Source organism: Leuciscus leuciscus (assembly GCF_965113295.1).
Source record: "Leuciscus leuciscus genome assembly, chromosome: 1".
Classification (NCBI taxonomy): domain Eukaryota; kingdom Metazoa; phylum Chordata; class Actinopteri; order Cypriniformes; family Leuciscidae; genus Leuciscus; species Leuciscus leuciscus.
Window position 1 is genome coordinate 78,177,271 of NC_138725.1, and position 13,675 is coordinate 78,190,945.

General features: G+C 44.5%; 1 protein-coding gene across 4 annotated transcripts in view; it reads left to right on the forward strand.

Annotated features, from left to right (window-relative positions):
* LOC309509844 (sterile alpha motif domain-containing protein 9-like) overlaps window positions 1-13,675 on the forward strand; it is a 58,040-nt gene that overhangs the window by 17,686 nt on the left and 26,679 nt on the right. For 2 of the 4 annotated variants that reach the window (XM_082184803.1, XM_082184806.1), the window contains exon 1: window positions 11,573-11,588. The exons of the other annotated variants lie outside the window; for them this stretch is intronic. The gene's annotated coding sequence lies outside the window, so the exon portion shown is untranslated. Of the gene's footprint in view, window positions 1-11,572; window positions 11,589-13,675 lie in introns of those variants that run through there. 4 annotated transcript variants of the gene reach the window in all.

Below are 13,675 nucleotides of genomic sequence, written 5' to 3' on the forward strand. Positions count from 1 at the left end.
TTAAATGAGCTACAAGCTGTATTTGTGATCAGACTACAAGTTAATAATTTTGTAAAACAAGAAAGTTCTTCCTCATGGCCAGAGGAATAGCCTTTCTTGACAGTTTATAAGAAGAATCCTCCTTGAGAGTCGATAAGGAAGAGCAACTTGGGAGTCGTGTCAGGTATATAATGCGCAGCTGAGGAATAGAAGTAGCCTACTAATGTTCCTACGCTCAAAAGACCACCGCAGAGACCGTGATAGTGTTGGGAGACTATAGAGAAGCCCTCGGGGTGAGGCTGTAAATCTCTGAGTTGGTATTAATGATCCTGTGTCGGACCAGCGTACACCTATAAAGGAGCAACGGTTAGAGTGTATAGATGCTAAAGACCTGTGTGCTCATGTGTGATTGAGGTAGTGATAGTAGATACTTATCAGGACGCCGTCAAGATACTTCAGGGAAATATTGTATTATATAGTAAGCATTCAGGGAATTACCTCAAGGTACTGTAGTATATTATATTATTTTATTATATTAACAACTTCCAGTTGTTTGAATTGTCCATGTTAAAGAAGTCAGATTTAGTTGGTTGTATTCTTATTGAGGATTTCCACGACAGTTTTGGTGAGCCTAGCCAGGAGGCCTGAGGATCTCCTCCCTTCATTGGCGGGAAAGGGACGTTTTTTCTTCCTCTTTTATCATTGATTTAAAATTTTCATTGAGGAGAAATTTTCCTACCATTTCAAATTTACCAAATCCTTCCACGGCCTCGAAGTACTTGTAAAGGTAAGACAGACTAGCCTACAACTTGCTCTTTATTTGAATAAAATAATAACAACAATTCTGTAATATCAAAACTTAGATCTCAGAAATAGGATTATATGAATTAAATATAGTAAGAAATTTCCTGTATCCTAAGAAAATACTAACTAAATTATAGTTTAATATTGTTTTATATATTGATGTATCACAGAGTATGAATTGTATTTAATGTCTGAAGTTGGGTGACCAGGAAAAAAAAAAACATAAAATATTGTAATATTACACTTTTGTATAGAAACCATATTCCTACTCAAATGGGAACCATGCAGGAGAATTGTGGAAATACATTGAGGCATTGAAAAATAATATCACTATCACTACTGTTTTTCTGCAAAGACGAACTTTACATTTTGCAAAACAGAATTTACTTGCTTTCACAATCATTCCAAAATGGTGAGTATCTTTCTTTTTCTGCATCTTGCACAGAACAACTTGCTTACTCTCACACTCTGAAAAAAATAAGATTGTGAGTTTCTATCTTTTTCCTTTCTGCAAAGAAGAATTGCTTAAATAGAATGGGGAATTGCTGTGGTAAACCAGATGTGGTGCCTGAATTGAAGGGAACCTTGAAAAAAAAGTGGGAATTTGAGTAATGAACAAATTTAACATATACAATGGTGGTCAAAATTGACAAAAGGGTATTTTGGGTATTTTCGTATTATATAAGAAACCAGAAAGCAGTTTGAAGAAGCAAAAGCAGGTAGACTGGATCCTGTTCAACAAGTGGTAGAGAGGGGCAGAGCAACAAAAAAACAGCAAAGAAAATCTGCCACAGAACATGCAGTCCTTAATGCTGTACAAACTACAAAGCAGAAACAGGAAGAGGAAGATAAGACCTGCACAAGTCACTGCCCACCTACCTACAGACTTTTGACTGATCAAAGTGTCCAGGCAGCCGCAATTGAGGAAGCAAAGGTCCCTTGAGCACCCATCCATGATGAGGAAAAGATTAAACCTGATAACAGACTGATGAGCCACTGGCAGTGCTATGGAGGGAGGTAAACAACTTGTTTCATATTGCAAGAGAAAATTCAAAGAGACTTTCTTTTTATCCATTCTTTTCAGATAAAAAGGAGTCACAGTGAGGAACCTTGATGAGAAATATAACAACAAGATCCAAGGCCAGACTGGGGAGTCAAGAAGCCCTCAACCTGCCGATGCTTCAGTTTTCCTGGAGAAGGAAATATGGGTGGAGCAACCTTGATACTTAGAGGAACTCTGAAATGTGGCTACTGCTCTTCCAGACCCAGAAAAGGGGATGGAACTGTTTATCAGAGCAGTGGAGAACATCGATGTCACATACAAACCCACAGGACGAGACTGGGAAGCTGTTTTCAGCAACAAGCTCGGTTTGAAATGGACTGAGGTACGTGGACCTGGTTAAGATGCTTTTAATTCAAGCACTATAAGAACGAATGCTAATGCAGAATTAACTGACACTCCATGGTGGCAGACTGCTTGGAACAGGATGATTGCCATAATGAGGCTGGCGTACCCCACACGTCCTGACTGGGGAGCAATCACTAACAAAGCAGCAGCTGAAGGGAGAGACAAAGTAGAACAGAGGTCAAAGGCCAAGGCCGAGGTCGCTGGACTGGGAAAAGAAGAGGAGGTCAAAACAGTCAAAAAGACAGTCATCAAGGAACATCATATCAGTGGAAAACTGCTGCCGATCAGTGGCTACGTTTACATGCACAACTTTTGGTTCAATTGGACTGAATTCATTCCGATTGATGAATCCGAACGTAGTATTTACATGAACGCTAAACGTGATCGGGTTGAAGTGCGCGTTTATATGTCATCTTGAAGCTTCAATAGATTTTTTCAATAGAAAACAAGAGAGAGAAAGAAGAGGAAAAAAAAAATAGACAAAAAATAGACAATTTGCTTCGATACCTGCTGACAAAAAGAGAAAACAACAGAAGAGATAGATTTTTTTTGACGCGCACATTGCACGAATATACAGAGTTTCCTGCTGTTTGCGCATAATTACTGTTCTCTTACATTGGTTCTTATTTGTTTTAAACAGCAGACTTAATATTTATCCATTTCTGGTCATAATTTGGAGACTATGAGCATATGAACGCAGTCATTGCGCTATTTCAACGCCAGTCCTTTTCAGTTTCGGTTTTCAATCCGATCAAGTGTTTACATGTTCTCTCGATCGGATTAGAAAAGGAATAAACCTGCCCTTTCAACCTGATTGAAGTTTTGTTCAGATCGAGCTCAATCGGATCAATTAAGGGGTTTAAATGAAGGTTTTTCAGTCCGATTGAGCCTTCAATCCGATTACTAACTGATTATTTGGTTGCATGTAAACGTAGCCAATGTCGCGTCTGTGGTGAGAACATTGGGCCAAGGATTGTCCACGAGAGAGAAAATATCTCGCACATGAACTATCTCCTCCTTCCCTCTAATAGCCGTTGGTTTCCATCATCAAATGTGGGAGATCATGAATAGGATAAAGCGGGAGACACTCAACCAAAACCACTACTACAAATAACCGACAACCCAAGACAAAAGAAAGTTGAAGGACTTTCATTACCTGGTCACAGGTGCCACATTTTCTATGATCACTGCTATGAGACCGCTCTAAAACTTCAAAATGTAGCTTATTCTAGCAAAACCCAAACAACATATGGGTTATCTGGCATATCATTGGTTGATAAGTTGACTATGCCATTGAGGGTAACAAACAAGCTGACACGAGTGACCCATTCTTTCCTGGTTTCTGAAACATGCCCTGTAGATTTATTGTCCAAATTGGAATTAATCATTTTCATTTCAAACAATGGAATGGAAGTGTTCAATTCCGGAGGTGCTTTTATGCCAATCACGCCAAACTGGTATTATAATTGGGCTTTAAAAACCACCTCATCTGCATTGAACCTCATGGTTTTAGGCCAGGATAGGAACAATGTATAATGAGGAGGAATGGTTTAATGGTTTAAAAAAATTATTTTTTATTGGTATCCCAGCAATACTTTGCATTCTCTGTTAAACTAACACCAGCTCAATCTGCTCTTTTCCATCAGACACCAGTCCAGCCCCACATCTCTGTGGGAAAGAAAGAAGGTTTGTGGGCAAACGCAGAGGTTTGGCTCACTAGTCAAGTCAAGTCACCTTTATTTATGTAGTTATTAATTTAGTTCATTTATATATATCGACTCTGGAGAAAATTGTGATGTCATCGTCCAGCTCAGTTCAATTCTCATATAATGGTGTCAATGCAGGCAGATCAATAATATTGTTAAATATTAAATTAAATGTCCCCAACTAAGCAAGGCAAAAGCCAATGGTGACAGTGGCAAGGAACCAAAACTCTTATCAGGTGACAGAATGGCGGAAAAAACCTTGGGACAAACCAAGCTCAGTCGGGGGTTAATTTATCACTACCCCATTTTGATTCTAAAAGTGCTTCAGAGGAACTTTCCCAAAATCTAGAAAAGTTTCCTTTCCCCAAAGGGAAGTACCCTAATTCAGTATGTAGATGATTTAATGCTGTGTTCTCCCAACAAAACCATCTGTGAAATCGCAAATGGGCACAAAGTGTCAAAATCAAAACTACAGTTAGTACAGCAGGAAGTTTGATCATAAATTAATTCATAAACCTTGGTCACCTCATTTCAGCAAATGGTCATGCACTAGGATTTCACAAAATCACAAATAATGTAATTTCAGGAAGTTACGGGATATTGTAGACCATAGATCCAAGATAAAGCAGAAATTTTAAATCCTTTACTAACAGCAGCTCATGAGAAGAAAGTTCTAACTGACAAATCGGTATGGAAAGAGGAATGAGAGGTTGCATTTGAAAAATTAAATAGATTTTCTCAAATGCACCATGTCTGACTATTCAAAATCTTTTGAGCTCTTTGTTTCTGAAAAATTGGGGTTCATGTCTGCGGTTCTAACACAACCCCCATCGCTGACGACTGATTGCGTATTACTCCAAACGATTAGACTCTGTCGTACGTGGAATGCCACAGTGCCTATGTTTGGTAGCTGCCACTGTTGAACCTGTTTTAGCGTGCTCTATTTTGGTGGCATTCCACCTTTTAACTGTGTTTGTTCCACATGCTGATGCAGTCACGAACGGCTTTCAAATCTATCCACTCACAGGTGAAAGCTGCTTTTCCGGTTTTAGGTGACAAACCCCAACATTCCTACATGTTCTTTGTACTGTATTGATCTGTCCACCTAAAACACATTTTTGGTTAAAAAAAAAAAAGATGAGAATGAATGAGGAAGGGAGGAGAATGCTGGATGAAAGGATTTTGTTTGAATAAGAAATTAATGTATGAAATCAAAGTTTAATATATATATATATATAATTTAATTTCAAACCCTGATCACATGATGCATTTTGTGAATCTATTGTTTATTCCCTTTCATGTTTGTTATCATTTTAATTTCATTGCAGTCATTGGTATTATGAGAGGGAGAATTGTGTTCTCCTTTTTGGGTGGTGTCTCTTCAAGCTAGAGTGACCAGGTGTTACCCCCTGGGGTAAATGAATAGACCCAAAATAACTCTAAATATTTGTACAAGCCTTTTGTTCTGGTCTGGGTATTTAAGGGTAAGTGGCAGAGCTGTCTTTGGGAACCTGTAATCAGAAAAAACCCATGCAGTTGTCACACAACGGAAGAGAACAGACAGGTAATCGTATACACAAATTTTATTAAATGAATGCAAGGAACAAACACTGGTCGAAGGAAGGGTGAATGTGAAGTTCAAGCAGTTGCACAGTGACTTAGCTGGGTGGAATATGATGGTCTCAGGTGATGGTGGTTGAAGGATGGTACAGGCTGAACACACAAGTTCAGGATTGGACAACGGCAGACTGAAGACTGGTAGGCAGGCAGATAAGTCGCAGGCAGGTAAGTCGCACTCGCAGGCAGGTAAGTCGCAGGCAGGTAAGTCGCACTCGCAGGCAGGTAAGTCGCAGGCAGGTAAGTCGCACTCGCAGGCAGGTAAGTCGCAGGCAGGTAAGGCCGGTGACACACTGGATGCATGGCGTGAGCGTGGCGTTTCTGTTGCGTGTCAGCTGCGTGGCGGCTGCGTCGCGTTTTCCATGTCTTTGCACACCAGAAGCGTGTCTGACGCGGCGCTGCTGCTGCTAGGTGACATATTGGTGATATATTTGACACATGGGGAGAGAGTTGTGGAAGGCCTATACTTCATATTAAACATAAATATATAGCAGCAAAGACAACGTCGGCAGTGTTGACGGCAATATAGGCTATAGAATATTTCGTTCTGTATTGACAGGTGCAGTATTTGAAAATCGATAATATTTTTTTAAATTGCATTTATATTTGCATTTATGTCGAACCCTAGACACTTTCAAACATCAAAATGATGAATATTTATTAATATGTATTCGTGTCAAAATGTCATATAAACATCTTTTCCTATTCAATTTTGCTTGGAAACGCTTCCAAGACGCTTGCGTGTCGCGTGAAAAATAGGCGTCGGTTCTATTTCTAGCATACACGCGTTTTCCGCGCGGCTCGAGCCGCGCCTGAGACGCGCGTGTCACGCAGGCAGTGTGCAAGCTCTAACCTGTTAACATGGGAGCCGAAATAAAAACGGACACGCCACGCAGCTGACACGCCAATTGGATACGCCACGCATCCAGTGTGTCACCGGCCTAAGTCGCACTCGCAGGCAGGTAAGTCGCAGGCAGGTAAGTCGCACTCGCAGGCAGGTAAGTCGCAGGCAGGTAAGTCGCACTCGCAGGCAGGTAAGTCGCAGGCAGGTAAGTCGCACTCGCAGGCAGGTAAGTCGCAGGCAGGAAAGTCGCAGGCAGGTAAGTCGCACTCGCAGGCAGGTAAGTCGCAGGCAGGAAAGTCGCAGGCAGGAAATAGTGATGTTACGTCTGACACCGACGCTCCGAAGCTTGCTTCAAACTCGAACGGTCCTTGCAATGAACCACTGCTTCGGAGCTTGTATCATTACGTCACTAGTCACGTGAAAATGACTTCTGAAGCAAACACACTGGTTCACTCCTGTAGTGAACCACCTTTGACAGCCCAATCCAGTGTTGACAGGTTTGAAACCTGGCGGCTGTATTTCTTATAAAAGTGAAGCCAAACTATGGCAACAGTAGTCGGTGTCAGTAGTCGGTGTCTCTCAAGCTGGTGAAATTGTTAAAAAAAAAAAGATATCACCTTTCACCAAAGACAAAGAAAATAATATTTCTGAATAAAAACCATACCATTTAATGAACACTTTGTCTAAGCCTTCTGCATGTACCCAAAGCACACCCTCTGCCACATTTATTTATTATTAATTAGAGAACATATGAACATTGTTGCATAAAAATATGCATCAAAGGCAGAAACTTCAAAAACCCTCTGCTACATTATACAAGTACAACCAGTTACACACATCCTTTTCAACATACAAAAATATCAGTCCCACCAGTTAACAAGTTATAGAGTTCTGCTTCCCACAGCTAAACAAGATAAAGCTTTCACACATGATACTGCCCTGCAAAAAAAAAAAAAAAAAAAAAAACTATAGAAACCATTACCGAAATTCTATTGGATTTAATGGTTTTCATGAGAATTTTATTGGTTGTAATGGGAATTATAGTGGTCTCTGTGGGTCTCTACTGATATGTGTTGGGTTCTATTGGTGGGGGCATTAAATCCTAATGGAATATGTCCCAAACACACTACAAAAAAGAATTCTGTAGTGGTTTAAATGGTAAAAGCCAATGGTTCCTATTGGTATTTTAATAGAAACCATTAGTATTTCTGTGATGGTTTCCAACTTTTTTTTAAGCTGGTCTGATCTTCTGTCATTGTCTAAAGAAATAATTACACACACACATCATGCTTAATGTTTTATTATCAAGGTGAACACATGAAATTCATCAGTATCTGTAAAATTCACCTACATAAATGAGTTTCACAGCACTAACACTGTTTCAGCTTTAATCGCCTCTGTAAACACGTAATAAACGGGGCGTTGACATATAAGCCTATTTGCATTTTATGGTTGTCAGCTTTGTTGCATTACATTTACTTCACCAGGAGATGGTGCTGCAATTTGAATGAAGCTTCGAGTAATGAACCATTTTCGACACAATTGTATCAGAAAGCAATAATGCTTCGAAACGCTTCATTTGGCCATCACTAGCAGGAAAGTCGCAGGCAGGTAAAGGCCAATTTATACTTCTGCGTCGAGTGTACGCCGTAGTGTACGTCGTAGGGTACGCACGTAGGCGACGCCGTCGTGAGCATTTATACTTCTGCGAATGTCTGTGTTGCTCTGCAGTTACACCGCCGAAACGCTAGTTGGCGCGGGTGGGTTTTAATGTTCCAGTTCCACTGTGTTTACATTCCTCGCGGCTGTTTTGAGTTTAGGTTTCTACGAGCAATGGCGACTGAAGGAGTCATACAGATGGCTGTATTTCCGCACTTCTTCAAGCAATCTCTCGGTCACTTGGTCTGTTTCCATGGCTCTTCACTGATCTTCGGAATTTAAAAATGGCGGGCGGGCGGTGCAGAGTGCAGAAGATCATTCCGGAAATGCGTAGGAGGAAACGCGATGCTATCCAGCCGACCAATCACAGATCTTGCGGTCCGCGTCGCCGCGACGCGTAGTTACATTTTTGAGGTGGTGCGCGTCAGGGTACGGCGAAGGGTACGACGTATGGTACACGTCAATGCGTATGCTACGCCGTACCTTCTACGCGAACCCGACGCAGAAGTATAAATTGGCCTTAAGTCGCAGGCAGGAAAGTCGCAGGCAGGAAAGTCGCAGGCAGGTAAGTCGCAGGCAGGTAAGTCGCAGGCAGGTAACAGGGGCTATAGCAAGAGATGAATCTGTACGTGGTAAGACAAGATCAGACAATGGTGTGCTGGTTGTGTGTGTTATATATAGTGCAGGTTGATGAAGAGGTGCAGGTGTGTTGAATCAGTAGTCTGGGGAGAGTGAACGAGTGGGCGGAGCGTGCTGATCTGGTGATGATGGGATGATAGATGGTTGTGTCACCGTGACAGCAGTGCTGTGTCAGTGTCTTCCAGAGTCTTACGGTACGGATCCACTTTTGCGACACGACTGAAGTGTGGTGTTGCGACGCCTCCCCTCATTTGTACGTTGATGGGCGTTCCTCAAGTTTACCGCTATGGGCGTGGTAATTCCTAAAAATTCGTTCTTCTATTGGATAGTTGCGTCGCGTTCAAGGGATTCATTTGCATAAAGATGGGCATTGGCCAGCTTTTTGATGCGCAGAATTTTTTCAAATGCAGCGCCGCCTTCCCGGAATGCTTTGCGGGCGCGTCAAAGTCGCTTGATGTCACCCATTGGAATAAAGTGGAGTGCGGCACGATAGAAGTGTCACACGGACAAGTGGATCCGTACCGTTAGAGTCATCTTTGTATTTATTATTTCTGAATTGGCTTCTAATTGTTTGCTTGTGTAATTGGCATGATACCTTTTTACCTGACAAATAAAATGTTATATTTGATTTATTCTGTATGATTCTGAAATCATTATTTTTAGTATAGATTAACCTCCTACGACCCCGTGTCCACATACGTGGACATCACATTTTTGGCTGTGTGCGGCATAATACTTAATTCTGTGTAACTGGAACATGTTTTTCATAAACGAGGACACTTATACTGCCATCTGGTGGTGTCAGGAGAGAAAAAAATGTAACATAAATAATGTCAAGATGGCGGAGAACACAGGCGAAATGTCACGCAGGCACATCAGACCACAAGGTAAACGTCCACAAGGTAAAAAATGTAATAACATTTCATTGTTGATTCTTGTTAAGTTATGCATAATAGTGTTGTATGATTAAAATGGCATGCACATTTGACAAACTTTTGTAACAGGAAAGATTTACTAGGCTGCTAAATTTGATGTCCACATATGTGGACAATGGGACTTAACTTCGATGAAACTGTATAAGAATGCTAGCAAAAAAAATTTAATTTGTAGTTGCACTGAGCTTCGTGACGCACATTGACTCACACTCTCGAGCACACACACACACACACACACACACACACACACACACACACACACACACACACACACACACTCTCTCTCTTGCTCACTCCCGATCGCGCGCACACACACACACACACTCTCTCTCTTGCTCACTCGCGATCGCACACACACACACGCTCACTCGCGCGCGCACACACACACACACACTCTATTGCTCACTTTTTTTTGGATATTTTTTTGGGGGGGATATAAATTTTGTTTTTCCATATCAATGTTCAGAAGTGGTGATCAGTTGACAGCTCCGCCCCTCTCTTTACCAGAGTGTCCAAGACATACGGCCGCAGGTCAGATGAGACGACAACAAAGTCGATCATCGGCCTCTGGCCTAGGGTGTCCTGGTGCCACCCCAGACAGCAACATAGTATCAGCCCAGATCTGGCCCAAATCTGGTTCATGTGGATTCCACACGGTCCAGATGTGGGCCGGATCTGGGCCGACACTATGTTGCTGTCTGGGACGTGCACTGATGGACACCCTTATGCTTGAACATGGTGTTCGTTATGGACAAGCTGTAACTAGCACAGAAGTCCAATGACAGAACACAGCTCGGGTTCAGATCAGGGGGGCCGTTCCTCCCAATCACGCCCCTCCAGGTGTCACTGTCGCTGCCCACAAGGGCGTTGAAGTCCCCAAGTAGAACGACGGAGTCCCCAGTCGGAGCACTTTCCAGCACCCCTCCAGGGTCCAGGGATCGGGTCGTCGAGGCCCCCGCCTTCGACTGCCGCCCGATCCTCTAAGCACCGGCCCCTTACAGTCCCTCCTATGGGTGGTGAGCCCACGGGAGGGCGGCCCCACATCGCTTCTTCAGGTTGAGCCCAGTTGGACCCCATGGGGGGAGGCCCGGCCCACCAGGCGCTCTCATACGATCCCCAACCCCAGGCCTGGCTCCAGGGTGGGGCCCCAGCTAAATTTTCGGATCCAACTCACCTGGGCTGAGTTGTGGGTCATGAGCTGTGGGTCATGACCGAAAGGATAAGATCCCGGATACAGGCAGCCAAAATGAGCTTTCTCCACAGGGTGGCTAGGCGATCCCTTAGAGATAGGGTGAGAAGCTCGGTCACTCAGGAGGAGCTCAGAGTAGAGCCGCTGCTCCTCCACATCATGAGGGGTCAGCTGAGGTTCCCGATGCCTCCTGGACACCTTTCCGGGAAGGTGTTCCGGGCACGTCCCACTGGGAGGAGACCCCGGGGAAGACCTAGGACACGCTGGAGGGACTATGTCATCCAGCTGGCCAGGGAACGCCTCGGTGTCCCCCCGGAAGAGCTGGAGGAAGTGTCTAGAGAGAGGGAAGTCTGGGCATCTCTGCTTAGACTGCTGCCCCCGCGACCCGGCCCCGGATAAGCGGAAGATGTATGTATGTATGTTCAGAAGTTATACAAGAGTAACAACGAAAAATGTTCAGGCACTGGCTGTAAATAAAAGAGATTTGCACTTTGTTACACAATGGTGTATTGATTTTTTTCTGTGAATACAGACCCGGTGTCCACATATGTGGACATCATTTTTTTCAAAAAGTGCTTCATGTTCAAAGATAATATCTGGTTATTATATTTATTGGTCCCTCCTAACCCTAAAAAGCTAGAAGAAATCTAAAATGCACGCCAAACCAAAGCTCGGGTCTTAGGAGGTTAATGTGGAGTCTGGTGTTACCTCAAATCTGTGTTCAGGGTAGACCATACCGACGGACCAATGAATGGAGCATGGATCACATCATTCGAGACCTTCCGATTCCTGACTATCACTATAGCAGGTTGCAGTTCCCTTTCAAGGGAACTCCCGTTGCGTCGAAAACTGACGCTATGGGAACGCTTTGCGTGATGACGTCTTGAAGCACATGTAAAATCAGTCCAATGGTGTGGCGGAACGTCAGAGGCGGGTGACGTCACGTACCAGGAAGCTATAAAAGCCGGCCCGAAACAGAAAACGAAAGCTTTCTGAGTCTTCAGTTGCGCTCTGTGTTGAATCTGTCCTTGTTATTTGGTGTTGTCTGTCTATATTATATATATATATTCAGTATGGCGAGCAAGCAGCAGTTTAGAGTGTGTGTCCATCCCTGCCCGCGTTATTTAACGGGAGGTGATACTCACACTCTTTGTGTTGTTTGTTTGGGTGAGGAGCATGCCCAGTCAGCACTCGAGGGTGGTGACTGTGTGCATTGCGACGCGCTTCCATTGCGCACGCTCCGATCCCGCTTGGCTCGGTTCAATCCCGATCGCGTTCCCCAGGGCTCGGGTCCCGCCGCGGCTGAGGCTCGGCGGCGATCTCAGACCTGGGGTTCGCAAATGGATCTGTCAGTGGATGTTGAGACGGGCTCTGCCTTATCTCAGCATCAATCTGACAGATCCAGTGCCTCTCATCAGGGTGTGGAAGCACGCATTGCGGTTTCTTCCCCCCCGATAGAGGCACCAATACTGCAACTGTCCAGCTCTGAGGAGTTGGATGTTGTGAGTATTGAAGCTGAGTCTGAGGATTCGCCACCTCAGTCTCATGCGTTTGAGGAACTGCTCGATGTTATTACTAGAGCAGTTGACAGACTATCTATTGAGTGGCCAGAGGATAGGCAGGACGTTCGTTCGAAAAGTAAGCTCGACGAACGCTTCCTGCCATCTCGTACACAGCCTCAGCGAAGAAGCCTTCCGTTTTTCCCCGATCTCCACACCGAGGTGTCGAAATCGTGGGGAAAACCGGTTTCATACAGAGTGTATGCACCACAAACATCCCACTATTCTTCCATTCACAAATATAAAGAATATGGTTATGGGGAGATGCCGAAGGTGGAGGAGACGCTTGCGAGCTATCTCTCTCCAGCAACGGCATCTTCCCTGAAAGCTCCTTCACTTCCCTCTAAGCCAGTAAAATTCACATCATCTCTGGTTCATAAATCGTATGCAGCCGCTGGTCAAGCTGCAGCGTGTCTGCATACGATGTCTATTATGCAAGCCTATCAGGCAGAATTATTGGGGGATTTAGAGGAGGGCGGGGGAATTGGTCCTGACACAGTGGCTGAACTACGCAGAGCCACAGATCTGTCTCTCAGGGCCACCAAGGAGACCGCTAAATCAATCGGGCGGTCTATGGCAGCCCTGGTGGCCACTGAGAGGCATCTGTGGCTCAATTTGAGCGATATAAAAGAGAAAGAAAAGCACGTTCTCTTAGATGCTCCGGTTTCCACTGTTGGTTTATTTGGTGATGCAGTAAACAGTGCGGTAGCTAAATCTCAGGAAGCTGCTAAACAGGCAGCTGCATTACAAAAACTTCTCCCCCGCCGTTTTTTCATTGAGGCTGCTGAGCGGGAGCAGCCTCACTCCTCTAAAAAGAGCGCTGAACATCGTGCCACTCAAAAACAGAGTGTGTCCTCTCGTGCTCCCCCACAAAAATCTCGGGGACACGGAGGGCGCTCTCAAACCCAGCAGTCTTCGAGGGGTAAAACGGATCTGCGGACCGTTATTACCGCCAAGAAGGCTGCTGGGAAAAAGTCCTGATGTCTGAGGGCTCAGGACAAATGAGGGTAGTCCCCCCGAAGCAGAGCGGTTAACACCTCTTTTCACGGTGCCCGTCTCTCTTCGGTGCCCTCAGGGGACCGTTCTGCCAACCCTGCCACCTCTGGTGTTACAGGGCGCAGCGGTCTCCGGCGAGCACATATCTCAAGGTCCACCCGGAAACGTAGTGGCCTCGGGATGCCCGCCCCCTCTGAGGAGGGTGCTGGAGCAGTCTGTTTGGTCGTTCCCTGCCGGTGCGCCGTTACAGGGCGACGAACCGACTACTCAACAGCAACAAAATCCAGAAACCAGTCTCGAGAGACTGGTACCTCTAGTAGAATCTTTGACAGCGTGGAAG